The following is a 10,531-nucleotide window of genomic DNA, read 5'->3' as shown; positions in this document are numbered from 1 at the left end:
TGTGTCATATTTATATTTAGTTCATTCATATATTTCTTTAAGGTTTTAGTTCACTTTGTGTTAGTGTTTTCCATTTCTCTAAGGTATACATTACTGGCCAAGTTATTTCTGTTTTCTTTCAGCAAGTGCTTAGCCATTCTCACAAGAAATTTGTAGCTAACTTAGCAACGTCTGTTTGTTTTCGCTGACTCTCCTCTTTCAACCTGTTGTTGATGTGTCATTAAGACTTTTAGCACCCAGACTTGGTTACATTACTGTCACCTAAGAATACTTAGAGGTACCTCTCCAGCTACCAATATCTTGTTGACAATATCTTGTGGAGGCTAAGGCTCTTCGTCTCATCAGCTCTCCTCCTCATACTGATAGTCTTCTACCTCTTAAATTCCGCCGCAATGTTGCCTCTCTTTCTATCTTCTATCGATATTTCCACGCTGACTGCTCTTCTGAACTTGCTAACTGCATGCCTCCACCTCTTAAATTCCGCCGCAATGTTGCCTCTCTTTCTATCTTCTGAACTCGACTATCTACTCATGCCTCCTCTATACTGCCTTCTTTATGCAAGAGTTAACCAGCATCTTCACTCTTTCATCCTCATCTTTCACACTTTTCCTCCCTCTGGAACACTCTTCCTTCATCTGTATTTCCTCCTGCCTACGACTTAAACTCTTTCAAGAGGAGGGTATCAGGACACCTCTCCTCCCGAAACTGACCTATCTTTCGGCCACCTCTTTGGATTCTTTTTAGGAGCAGTGAGTAGCGGGCTTTTTTTTTTATTAATGTTTGCTTTTTGTGTGCCCTTGAACTGTCTCCTTTGCTGTAAAAAAAAAAAAAAAAAATCCTACAGGAGGAGGAGGAGGCGCAGTATATGGGGGCAGTGCCGACTACAAGTGCCACTATCACCAAGTCCTTGGATACAATTCTACACAAAGTCAGTGCATGAATACCTGTGTTATAACTTTACTGATAAAATGTTATTGTTTACATACATTGATAAGAGGAGTCCTGACATGAGTGCTGCAATGGATCTGTATATGGCACATTCAGTCCTAGTAGTCCTAATTTTCTTTGTTTTCCTTGCCAGAATGTAACGGAGGACTCAACAGTGCTGCTAGAGACGACGCCCAAACGACATGTCTCCAATGGAACAGAGGGTGTCATGAAAGTAAGTCATGAGTAATAAGGTTTTAGAACCATGATTTCTTTTTTTACTAAGATCAGTGCCTTGTTTATGGTACCTACCTACTTTTACTGTTTAGATTTCTTATTTTCATTGCTTTCCTTGGCAGAAACAACAGGCAAACACAGTGGGTGTTAATAACATATCAACACCTCAACGTCATGTCTCCGAGGGAGCAGAAAGTGCTGCCACAGTAAGTTATGAGTTTAATTTTTTATTTATAACCATGACGAAATGAGTCTTTCAAATTGTATCCTTTGTGTGTAGATAGTACAGTTCCTTTCACAAATGTTAATATTGCTTTGTACAGTGAGGGATCCAGAAAAAGTTGCATTTTCTACTTAAAGGTCTAGGGAATGGCATTTATGTTTTTTCCTAATTGTTTAAGCTCTTGGACAGCCTTCATTATAATGAAACATTACCACTTTGTTTTGCCATACCCATAGACACGGACATATTTTCACTAATATCCCTACTTAATAAGTAATACAGTTCTTTCTATACATAACCTAGACAAAATATGAATCATCGTATTCAAGTGCAGGGGAAAGGGACAATATAGAACATCTAGTTTTACTAATTTTCATTATTTTACTTGGCAGAGTCTTCGCCGCCACAGAAAATTTGAAACGACATTCCCAGCACTTTCGGAGGGAACTCAGTGGCGGAAAGAAGTATTTGCGAGGCAGCATGAATTATTAGAACTGCAAATGGAGACAGAGGCCATGCGGCAGGAGTTGCTGAGTGCACAACTGGCAGAAACTCAAACAAAAATGGCAGAAGCTCAAACTAGAGCAAGAATTGCTCTGCTAGAGGAAGAGGTCCTCAAAAATAAGTTAGCAAACTACAAATAAACCAGCAGTAATTTAATACTTTTGTTTTCTTTATTCACTGTACATCCATGTGTCTTTATGTGTGTGTGTGTGTGTGTGTGTGTGTGTGTGTGTGTGTGTGTGTGTGTGTGTGTGTGTGTGTGTGTGTCAGCATTTTGTTTCAATGCGAGACGGGAGAGTCACACCCAACCAGTCAAAAAGGTACCCCTTTCACAGGGTGAGTTATGGGAGGCTTGCCCATCAGGCAAGTTGCTGCACTACATTATTACTTCGTACAGTCATGCTTCAATAACAACAGCAGGAGAAGGTAAATTCTATAACCAGAAGTTCATTTCTTTATTACCATCATCTGTACAAGTTAGGCATTATATATCTATTTACAGTCAGCTATGCACCCACATTATACAGGGTTATTTTGCTTAATTAGATTAAAATTAGAGAAAAGAAAATCATAACTTAAATCAAAATTAAATGTACTGTATTTTAAATTATTTATATATATATATATATATATATATATATATATATATATATATATATATATATATATATATATATATATATATATATATATATATATATATATATATATATATATATATATATATATATATATATATATATATATATATATATATATATATATATATATATATATATATATATATATATATATATATATATATATATATATATATATATATATATATATATATATATATATATATATATATATATATATATATATATATATATATATATATATATATATATATATATATATATATATATATATATATATATATATATATATATATATATATATATATATATATATATATATATATATATATATATATATATATATAGATATATATATATATATATATATATATATATATATATATATATATACATATATATATATATATATATATATATATATATGCTTCATAATACGAGCAAATAATCAGTGGAAACAAGCAATGCAAAAAAATCATAGACAAAAGAAAATCAATTTGAATAACAGAAAATCCGATTTAAATCAGACATCAAATTTTTATTGTTTTTCTTAGGAAAAAAATCATGAATTATTCCAACCATGCCACATACAAATACAAACAGGCATATACACACCTACTATAGTAAGAGCTATAAAAGGGCTGTAGGTAGTGAGAGGAATCCAGGTCCAGGTAGCTTGCCACGCAAAGTTCTTAAAAGTAGTCCCTGATAATTTGCTCTCGTTTAAGACGACCCTGCAGAGCTGCATTATTATTCTGCATAGCAGGATCATTAGCAAGGACATTATTTTCACGTTGCATGTCTGCATGCACATCTCTAACTTCCTTATCCATATCAAGTCTAGTGTGAATTGCAATATTGTGAAGGACTGCTGAAGCAACGATGATGGCTTTGGTAGTGTCCAAGTTTGTTCTCATGGTTGTGCCAAGGTAGCAAAAGCGACGCTTAAGCACCCCAAAAGCCCTCTCAATTGTGTTTCTGGTTTTGATGTGGCTTCTGTTATAGGATTCTTCATGGGGTCCATTAGGGTTCATTAGTGGGGTTAAGAGGTACTTCCTACAGGGGTAGCCATTGTCACCCAAGAGATGACCCTGCAATTGGCCATCTTGTAACCTATTATAAATCCTACTGTTTTAAAAAATCCTGCTGTCATGGACACTGCCAGGCCACCTTGACACTATATCATAAAAAAACAAGATCAGGACCACAAATGGCTTGAATATTCAAAGAGAAAAAACCTTTCCTGCATCGGAACAGCTCGGAGTCATCACGCGGTGGTCTTAGAATTTTAATATGGGTGCAGTCTGTACACCCAACAACACCAGGCATTCCGGCAATTGCATGAAAATCGTTCATTACTTTAAAGAGCATATTTCTAGCTGGATACTGTATATATCTGTTACTAAGAAATGCAATGACCCTAGCAACTCTAGTCAAACACCTACTCACTCTGGCTTGCGAAACATCATAACAGTCTCCAATCACTGCTTGATGGCTTCCACTTGCCATACAGGCTAACGTAATCAGGACCTGCAGATGTGGTAGCACAGGGTTACCTGTAAAGAAGAAAGGAGTAGGACATCATTTCGATATAACAAGTTTTATGCAGAATGCTGTGTAGATTTTCACGTAGTGCGACAAAAATAAACAGGCCTAGCCTCTTTTATAAAGCTTGGGACTGATTAGTCACATTTTAGTAGTCAAAGTACGGTTGTGGAATGAAAGACCCATTACTATTATAACAAACCATAAGACTTAACAGTTATGCTCAGAAGACGGGTTATAATGATGAATGGGAGTTAAAATGATGTGGACTGTAAGGTAATTCCGATGGTCATGAAGCACTGCAATCTCCAGTTTCCTGTTAGGTAATAGTTACTAACCTCTTCTGTCATTGGTAACAGGAAGATCATGTTGAATTTCTTGAATGATTGAGTTCACCGATTCTTTCTTTAACCGGAATCGGTCGACAAACTCATTATCACTCATGGCAACAAACGGGTTCATGCGGTCTGGAACAACTCGCCGGGGCCGTCGCATGTACCTCCTTTCTAGGACCTCTTGTTGGGCATCCATTTCTTCTAGCTCAGCATCCCATTGCCACTGTAACCATTGGTACATCTCATCGCCAAACATGGTTTAATTCCCTGCAAACAGAAATGATTTTTAATCATTGCCCATGGTCACAATATGATAAGCAGCTTGTAGCATAAGAGAGCAAGCACTGCATCATCTATTTCAAACTCCAAAACTTGTACATTTTGGTGAATCAATAAGCTAGAATATTTTAACCAAGCAAATACCATGTCCACTGGCCATGAAATAAAACTTCCAAATATTATTCCTCCCTTACAACACATTTATATGATACAATAGTGCCCAGGGCTATGAAGACAGAGCAAAACTCTGGGATAAAAATATGAGTAAAAATTTATTAAATCAATGCTTAATTTTCATTTACCCCTCAAACTCTTCTTACCTTTAGATCACGGCAATAGGTGCAAGACTCAGAGAGCAGTTACTATGGTCAAAAAGCACATGAAACAGATCATGAAAAAAAAAGTGGGCAGTAGCATGAAATCTGCAGAACTGTTATCTTTAATGTAATCATTTCTTTCTTATTTTGTCCAGAGTGACAGGTTTCAACGGGGAATAAAGGTGTCATAAATCTATTGTGATAAGAAATGTAAGCACAGAGTGTAGGGTAAGAGAAAAGTAAGCATTGTTGTAACTAATCCTTACCAAACTACGCACTATTATGAATAGTAGTTGACATGGTATTGTTCTACCACATGCTAAGCTCGGCTCGGGCTACGGGTTGCACAATGCACCCGTGCCTCCGACCAGCTAGACAGTCCGTGAGGCCTATCTAGCTCCTCTGCAGGGCTCCATAGCCCCTCAAGTCAACGAGCTTGAAAAATATAACAAGCCAACATCATTTTGGGTTCGTTCATATGGAAGAAAGTAGGAATAGTTTCTTCTATTCAGAGGTAAACTAGGGAAACATGTCGTTCATAACACCTAGAAAACATGTTATAAAACAATATCCGTGCTTACCTAGGAAGAAATGGCTGTGACAATATGCGAGGAGCAGCTGCTGTTCTGAAACCTGGAGCCTGGCGCGGGCGGTGTGTTGAAACTGTGTTCCAGCGTTGGCTTAAATTATCATAGGAACCGTGAAGTCTTGAATAAACAGAAAAATAATGTTTCTCGCATTTTATTACTTTTTATATAAGGCCTAGAAAATTTAAATTGTTCTTATACCCAATTAATAATACAGCAACATGGAAAAATGTTGTAATAAAGCATTAAATGTGCGAAGATATTGGCGAAGAGCTGGCCTTCACCTCCTCTTCGTCAGGAGAGGAAATTAGTTCATTTCTTTCCCGTTCGCCGCTTCGCGCGCTGCATCAAAGACACTCCTCGTCACTGAGCATACGGTTTGGTCCACGAAGCCTTGTTTCCTCGCGGGAAGGGGGAAGAGATTCACTGAGAATACGGCCGTTAGCCTCCACTCTGTCCAGAAGAGCTGTGTGAGTGGAGCCCCCCCACACATGAGATGCATACTCCATACGAGGGCGGACAAGGCCCCTGTATATGGACAGCAACTGTGCAGGGGAGAAGAACTGGCGGAGACGGTACAGAACGCCCCCAGCCTCGAGGAAGCTGATTTAGTAAGAGATGAGATATGAAGTTTCCAGTTGAGATTTTGAGTTAAGGATAGACCGAGGATGTTTAGTGTTGAGGAAGGTGATAGCTGGGTGTTGTCAAAGAATAGGGGATAGTTGTTTGGAAGAGTGTGTCGAGTGGATAGGTGGAGAAACTGTTGTGTACTGTTGAGAGTTGGGAAGAAGCCAAGGAGAGTTGGGAAGAAGCCAAAGAGAGTTGGGAAGAAGCCAAGGAGAGTTGGGAAGAAGCCAAGGAGAGTTGGGAAGAAGCCAAGGAGAGTTGGGAAGAAGCCAAGGAGAGTTGGGAAGAAGCCAAGGAGAGGCGGGAAGAAGCCAAGGAGAGTTGGGAAGAAGCCAAGGAGAGTTGGGAAGAAGCCAAGGAGAGTTGGGAAGAAGCCAAGGAGAGTTACGAAGAAGCCAAGGAGAGTTACGAAGAAGCCAAGGATAGTTGGGAAGAAGCCAAGGAGAGTTGAGAAGAAGCCAAGGAGAGTTGGGAAGAAGCCAAGGAGAGTTGAGAAGAAGCCAAGGAGAGTTGGGAAGAAGCCAAGGAGAGTTGGGAAGAAGCCAAGGAGAGTTGAGAAGAAGCCAAGGAGAGTTGGGAAGAAGCCAAGGAGAGTTACGAAGAAGCCAAGGAGAGTTGGGAAGAAGCCAAGGAGAGGCGGGAAGAAGCCAAGGAGAGTTGGGAAGAAGCCAAGGAGAGGCGGGAAGAAGCCAAGGAGAGTTGGGAAGAAGCCAAGGAGAGGCGGGAAGAAGCCAAGGAGAGTTACGAAGAAGCCAAGGAGAGTTGGGAAGAAGCCAAGGAGAGTTACGAAGAAGCCAAGGAGAGTTGGGAAGAAGCCAAGGAGAGTTGGGAAGAAGCCAAGGAGAGGCGGGAAGAAGCCAAGGAGAGTTACGAAGAAGCCAAGGAGAGTTGGGAAGAAGCCAAGGAGAGTTACGAAGAAGCCAAGGAGAGTTGGGAAGAAGCCAAGGAGAGTTGAGAAGAAGCCAAGGAGAGTTGGGAAGAAGCCAAGGAGAGTTGAGAAGAAGCCAAGGAGAGTTGGGAAGAAGCCAAGGAGAGTTGGGAAGAAGCCAAGGAGAGTTACGAAGAAGCCAAGGAGAGTTGGGAAGAAGCCAAGGAGAGTTGAGAAGAAGCCAAGGAGAGTTGGGAAGAAGCCAAGGAGAGTTGAGAAGAAGCCAAGGAGAGTTCGGAAGAAGCCAAGGAGAGTTGGGAAGAAGCCAAGGAGAGTTGAGAAGAAGCCAAGGAGAGTTGGGAAGAAGCCAAGGAGAGTTAAGAAGAAGCCAAGGAGAGTTGGGAAGAAGCCAAGGAGAGTTGGGAAGAAGCCAAGGAGAGTTGGGAAGAAGCCAAGGAGAGTTGGGAAGAAGCCAAGGAGAGTTGGGAAGAAGCCAAGGAGAGTTGGGAAGAAGCCAAGGAGAGTTGGGAAGAAGCTAAGGAGAGTTGGGAAGAAGCCAAGGAGAATTGGGAAGAAGCCAAGGAGAGTTGGGAAGAAGCCAAGGAGAGGCGGGAAGAGGCCAAGGAGAGGCGGGAAGCAGCCAAGGAGAGTTGGGAAGAAGCCAAGGAGAGGCGGGAAGAAGCCAAGGAGAGGCGGGAAGAAGCCAAGGAGAGGCGGGAAGAAGCCAAGGAGAGTTGGGAAGAAGCCAAGGAGAGTTGGGAAGAAGCCAAGGAGAGTTGGGAAGAAGCCAAGGAGAGTTGGGAAGAGGCCAAGGAGAGTTGGGAAGAAGCCAAGGAGAGGCGGGAAGAGGCCAAGGAGAGGCGGGAAGAAGCCAAGGAGAGGCGGGAAGAGGCCAAGGAGAGGCGGGAAGAGGCCAAGGAGAGGCGGGAAGAGGCCAAGGAGAGGCGGGAAGAAGCCAAGGAGAGGCGGGAAGAGGCCAAGGAGAGGCGGGAAGAGGCCAAGGAGAGGCGGGAAGAGGCCAAGGAGAGGCGGGAAGAGGCCAAGGAGAGGCGGGAAGAGGCCAAGGAGAGGCGGGAAGGGGCCAAGGAGAGGCGGGAAGAGGCCAAGGAGAGGCGGGAAGAGGCCAAGGAGAGGCGGGAAGAGGCCAAGGAGAGGCGGGAAGAGGTCAGACTTTACAAGGAAATTGCACGGCAAAAATTACTAGAATCAAGGAATAAACAATAAAAACAAATTAAAAATGAGTATAATTTTAATGTAAATTTAGGTTTAGCTTAGTTGTAGATTTACATAGATTTACATATAAAATCAGACCACACAGACCCCATGGTCCAGACTAGGTGGTCTGTTCTTAAACCTAAGTCATTTTACATTAATCAGATGGCTCCAAAACGTTGCTTTTCTACTCTAGTTAATATTAAGTTCAAGGAAGTGACGGTCGAGCTTGTTTTTAAAGGAGTCAATCCTGTTACACTGGACCACTGATGGTGGCAGCTTATTCCATTCTCGCACTACAACGTTGGTGAAGAAAAATTTGGTGCAGTCTGAATTTACTTGTCTACATTTGAGTTTTGTGCCATTGTTTCTCGTTTGCAAAGTGTCATCGATCATAAACAATTTTGTTCTGTCTACATTCGTGAAACCATCAAGTATTTTAAAACATTCGATCAGTTTTCCTCGAAGGCGACGTTTCTCAAGAGAGAACATGTTAAGGGTGGAAAGCCTTTCTTCGTAGGATTTGTTGCGCAAGGAAGGGATCATTTTTGTTGCTCGACGCTGAACACCTTCTAGATTAGCAATGTCCTTTACATGGTGGGGAGACCAAAACTGTACCGCATATTCCAAGTGGGGTCTGACTAAACTATTGTAGAGCGGAAGTATTACATCTTTGTTTTTTAATAAAAAAGTTTCTTGTAATGAAGCCCAACATTCTGTTCGCTTTATTTGCTGCATCGATGCATTGATGTGAGAATTTGAGGTTTGATGCGATTTTGATCCCCAGGTCCTTAACGCATTGAACACTTGTGAGTTTATCGCCGCGTATTTCGTAATCGAACTTCTTATTTTTTGTTCCAACTTGGAGGACCTGGCACTTGTCTACGTTAAAGGGCATCTTCCATTTATCCGACCAAGCTGAAATTTTGTGCAAATCCTCTTGGAGGCTTTGCCTGTCTTCGTCAGTGAGAACCGAGTTACCAATCTTTGTGTCGTCTGCAAATTTACTAATGCGATTATTGAGTCCAACATCTACGTCGTTGATGTAAATTATGAAGAGCACTGGGCCAAGAACCGAGCCCTGAGGGACGCCACTAGTGACAGGCGCCCACTCTGAGTTAAATCCGTCAATCACTACTCTTTGTTGTCTGTTGCTCAACCACTTCGCTATCCATTGGTTTACTTGACCGTATAGATATAGATATAAATTTTAGAATGTAAGAATAAGTTAAGTTTATGTAAATATAATTCTAGATTAAATATACATATTAATCTTAGATTGTAGGAATAGGTTTTTGTAAATATAATCTTAGAATGTAGGAATAGGTTTAAGTTTATGTAAATATGTTTTAGTAAAAATATTGTATGCCAACTGACATCAGCGTTTGCCTTGCTAACATCATCCAATTTCTTGCATGTTTAAGATAATTTAAGAATTTTCATGTTCTGACTTTTGTGTGATATAAAAAACACAAAGGTAAAAACTATATGGTAGCACCTGAGCTTTATTTAACAATTGGTCAAAAAGAAATATATACTACACCATTCACATAGAACTGCTACTTGCTCTCAAGAACTGTCTGAAGGGTGTGCCCATGGTAAGGCTCAAGTGGATGCCATCTGACCACCTTTACAAAGAAAGAGTTCGGAGACAGAGAAGACATCTGTTTATACCTACAATAATGTTCCCATCTTGTTTAAAAGAAGTCAGTAATGATTTGCTGCCGTTTCAGTCTACCTAGTACGTTCGCCTGTCTCTGTATTGGCACTTCATTATGGAGAGCATTGATATCGATGTTTATCATGTCCCTTCCATCTTGTGGCAAAACCAGTCTAGTTTGGACTGCAGTATTGTGCAGTACCATTGCAGCAACTATGATGGCTTTAGTGGTGTCTAAATTTGTCCTAACTTTCTTCCCTAAATACCCAAATCTCCTTTTTAGAACACCAAATGCCCTGTCAACTGCATTCCTCGTATGGGTATGACTGTTGTTATAAGCCCTCTCGTGCTCATTAGTTGGAGCTGACACTGGCGTCAACAGATACCTCTTCAAGGCATGGCCAGCGTCTCCAAGCAAGTGATACCTAGGGTTTAAATTTTCCTCTATATCAGCCCAGATCCTACTGTTATAGAAAATCCTACTGTCGTGGACACTCCCTGGCCAACGGGCAACAACATTATGAAACCGCAGATCAGGTCCACATACAGCTTGGACGTTCAATGAAAAG

The 10,531-nt window shown here is 40.7% G+C and overlaps 1 long non-coding RNA gene and 1 pseudogene across 1 annotated transcript; one reads left to right on the top strand and one right to left on the bottom strand.

Moving 5' to 3' along the window:
- The first annotated feature begins 1,077 nt into the window (after positions 1–1,077).
- LOC127002620 (uncharacterized) lies at positions 1,078–2,021 on the top strand. The gene is made up of 3 exons (XR_007756344.1): positions 1,078–1,162; positions 1,287–1,370; positions 1,780–2,021. It is a non-coding gene; the product is annotated as an uncharacterized LOC127002620 (long non-coding RNA).
- A 1,129-nt stretch (positions 2,022–3,150) lies between these two features.
- Positions 3,151–4,988, bottom strand: LOC127002568 (putative nuclease HARBI1; annotated as a pseudogene).
- Between the last annotated feature and the right edge of the window lie 5,543 nt (positions 4,989–10,531).

Source organism: Eriocheir sinensis, chromosome 23 (assembly GCF_024679095.1).
Source record: "Eriocheir sinensis breed Jianghai 21 chromosome 23, ASM2467909v1, whole genome shotgun sequence".
Lineage (NCBI taxonomy): Eukaryota > Metazoa > Arthropoda > Malacostraca > Decapoda > Varunidae > Eriocheir > Eriocheir sinensis.
The sequence above is the reverse complement of the archived record's forward strand: the minus strand, read 5'-3'. Positions and strand labels throughout refer to the sequence as shown.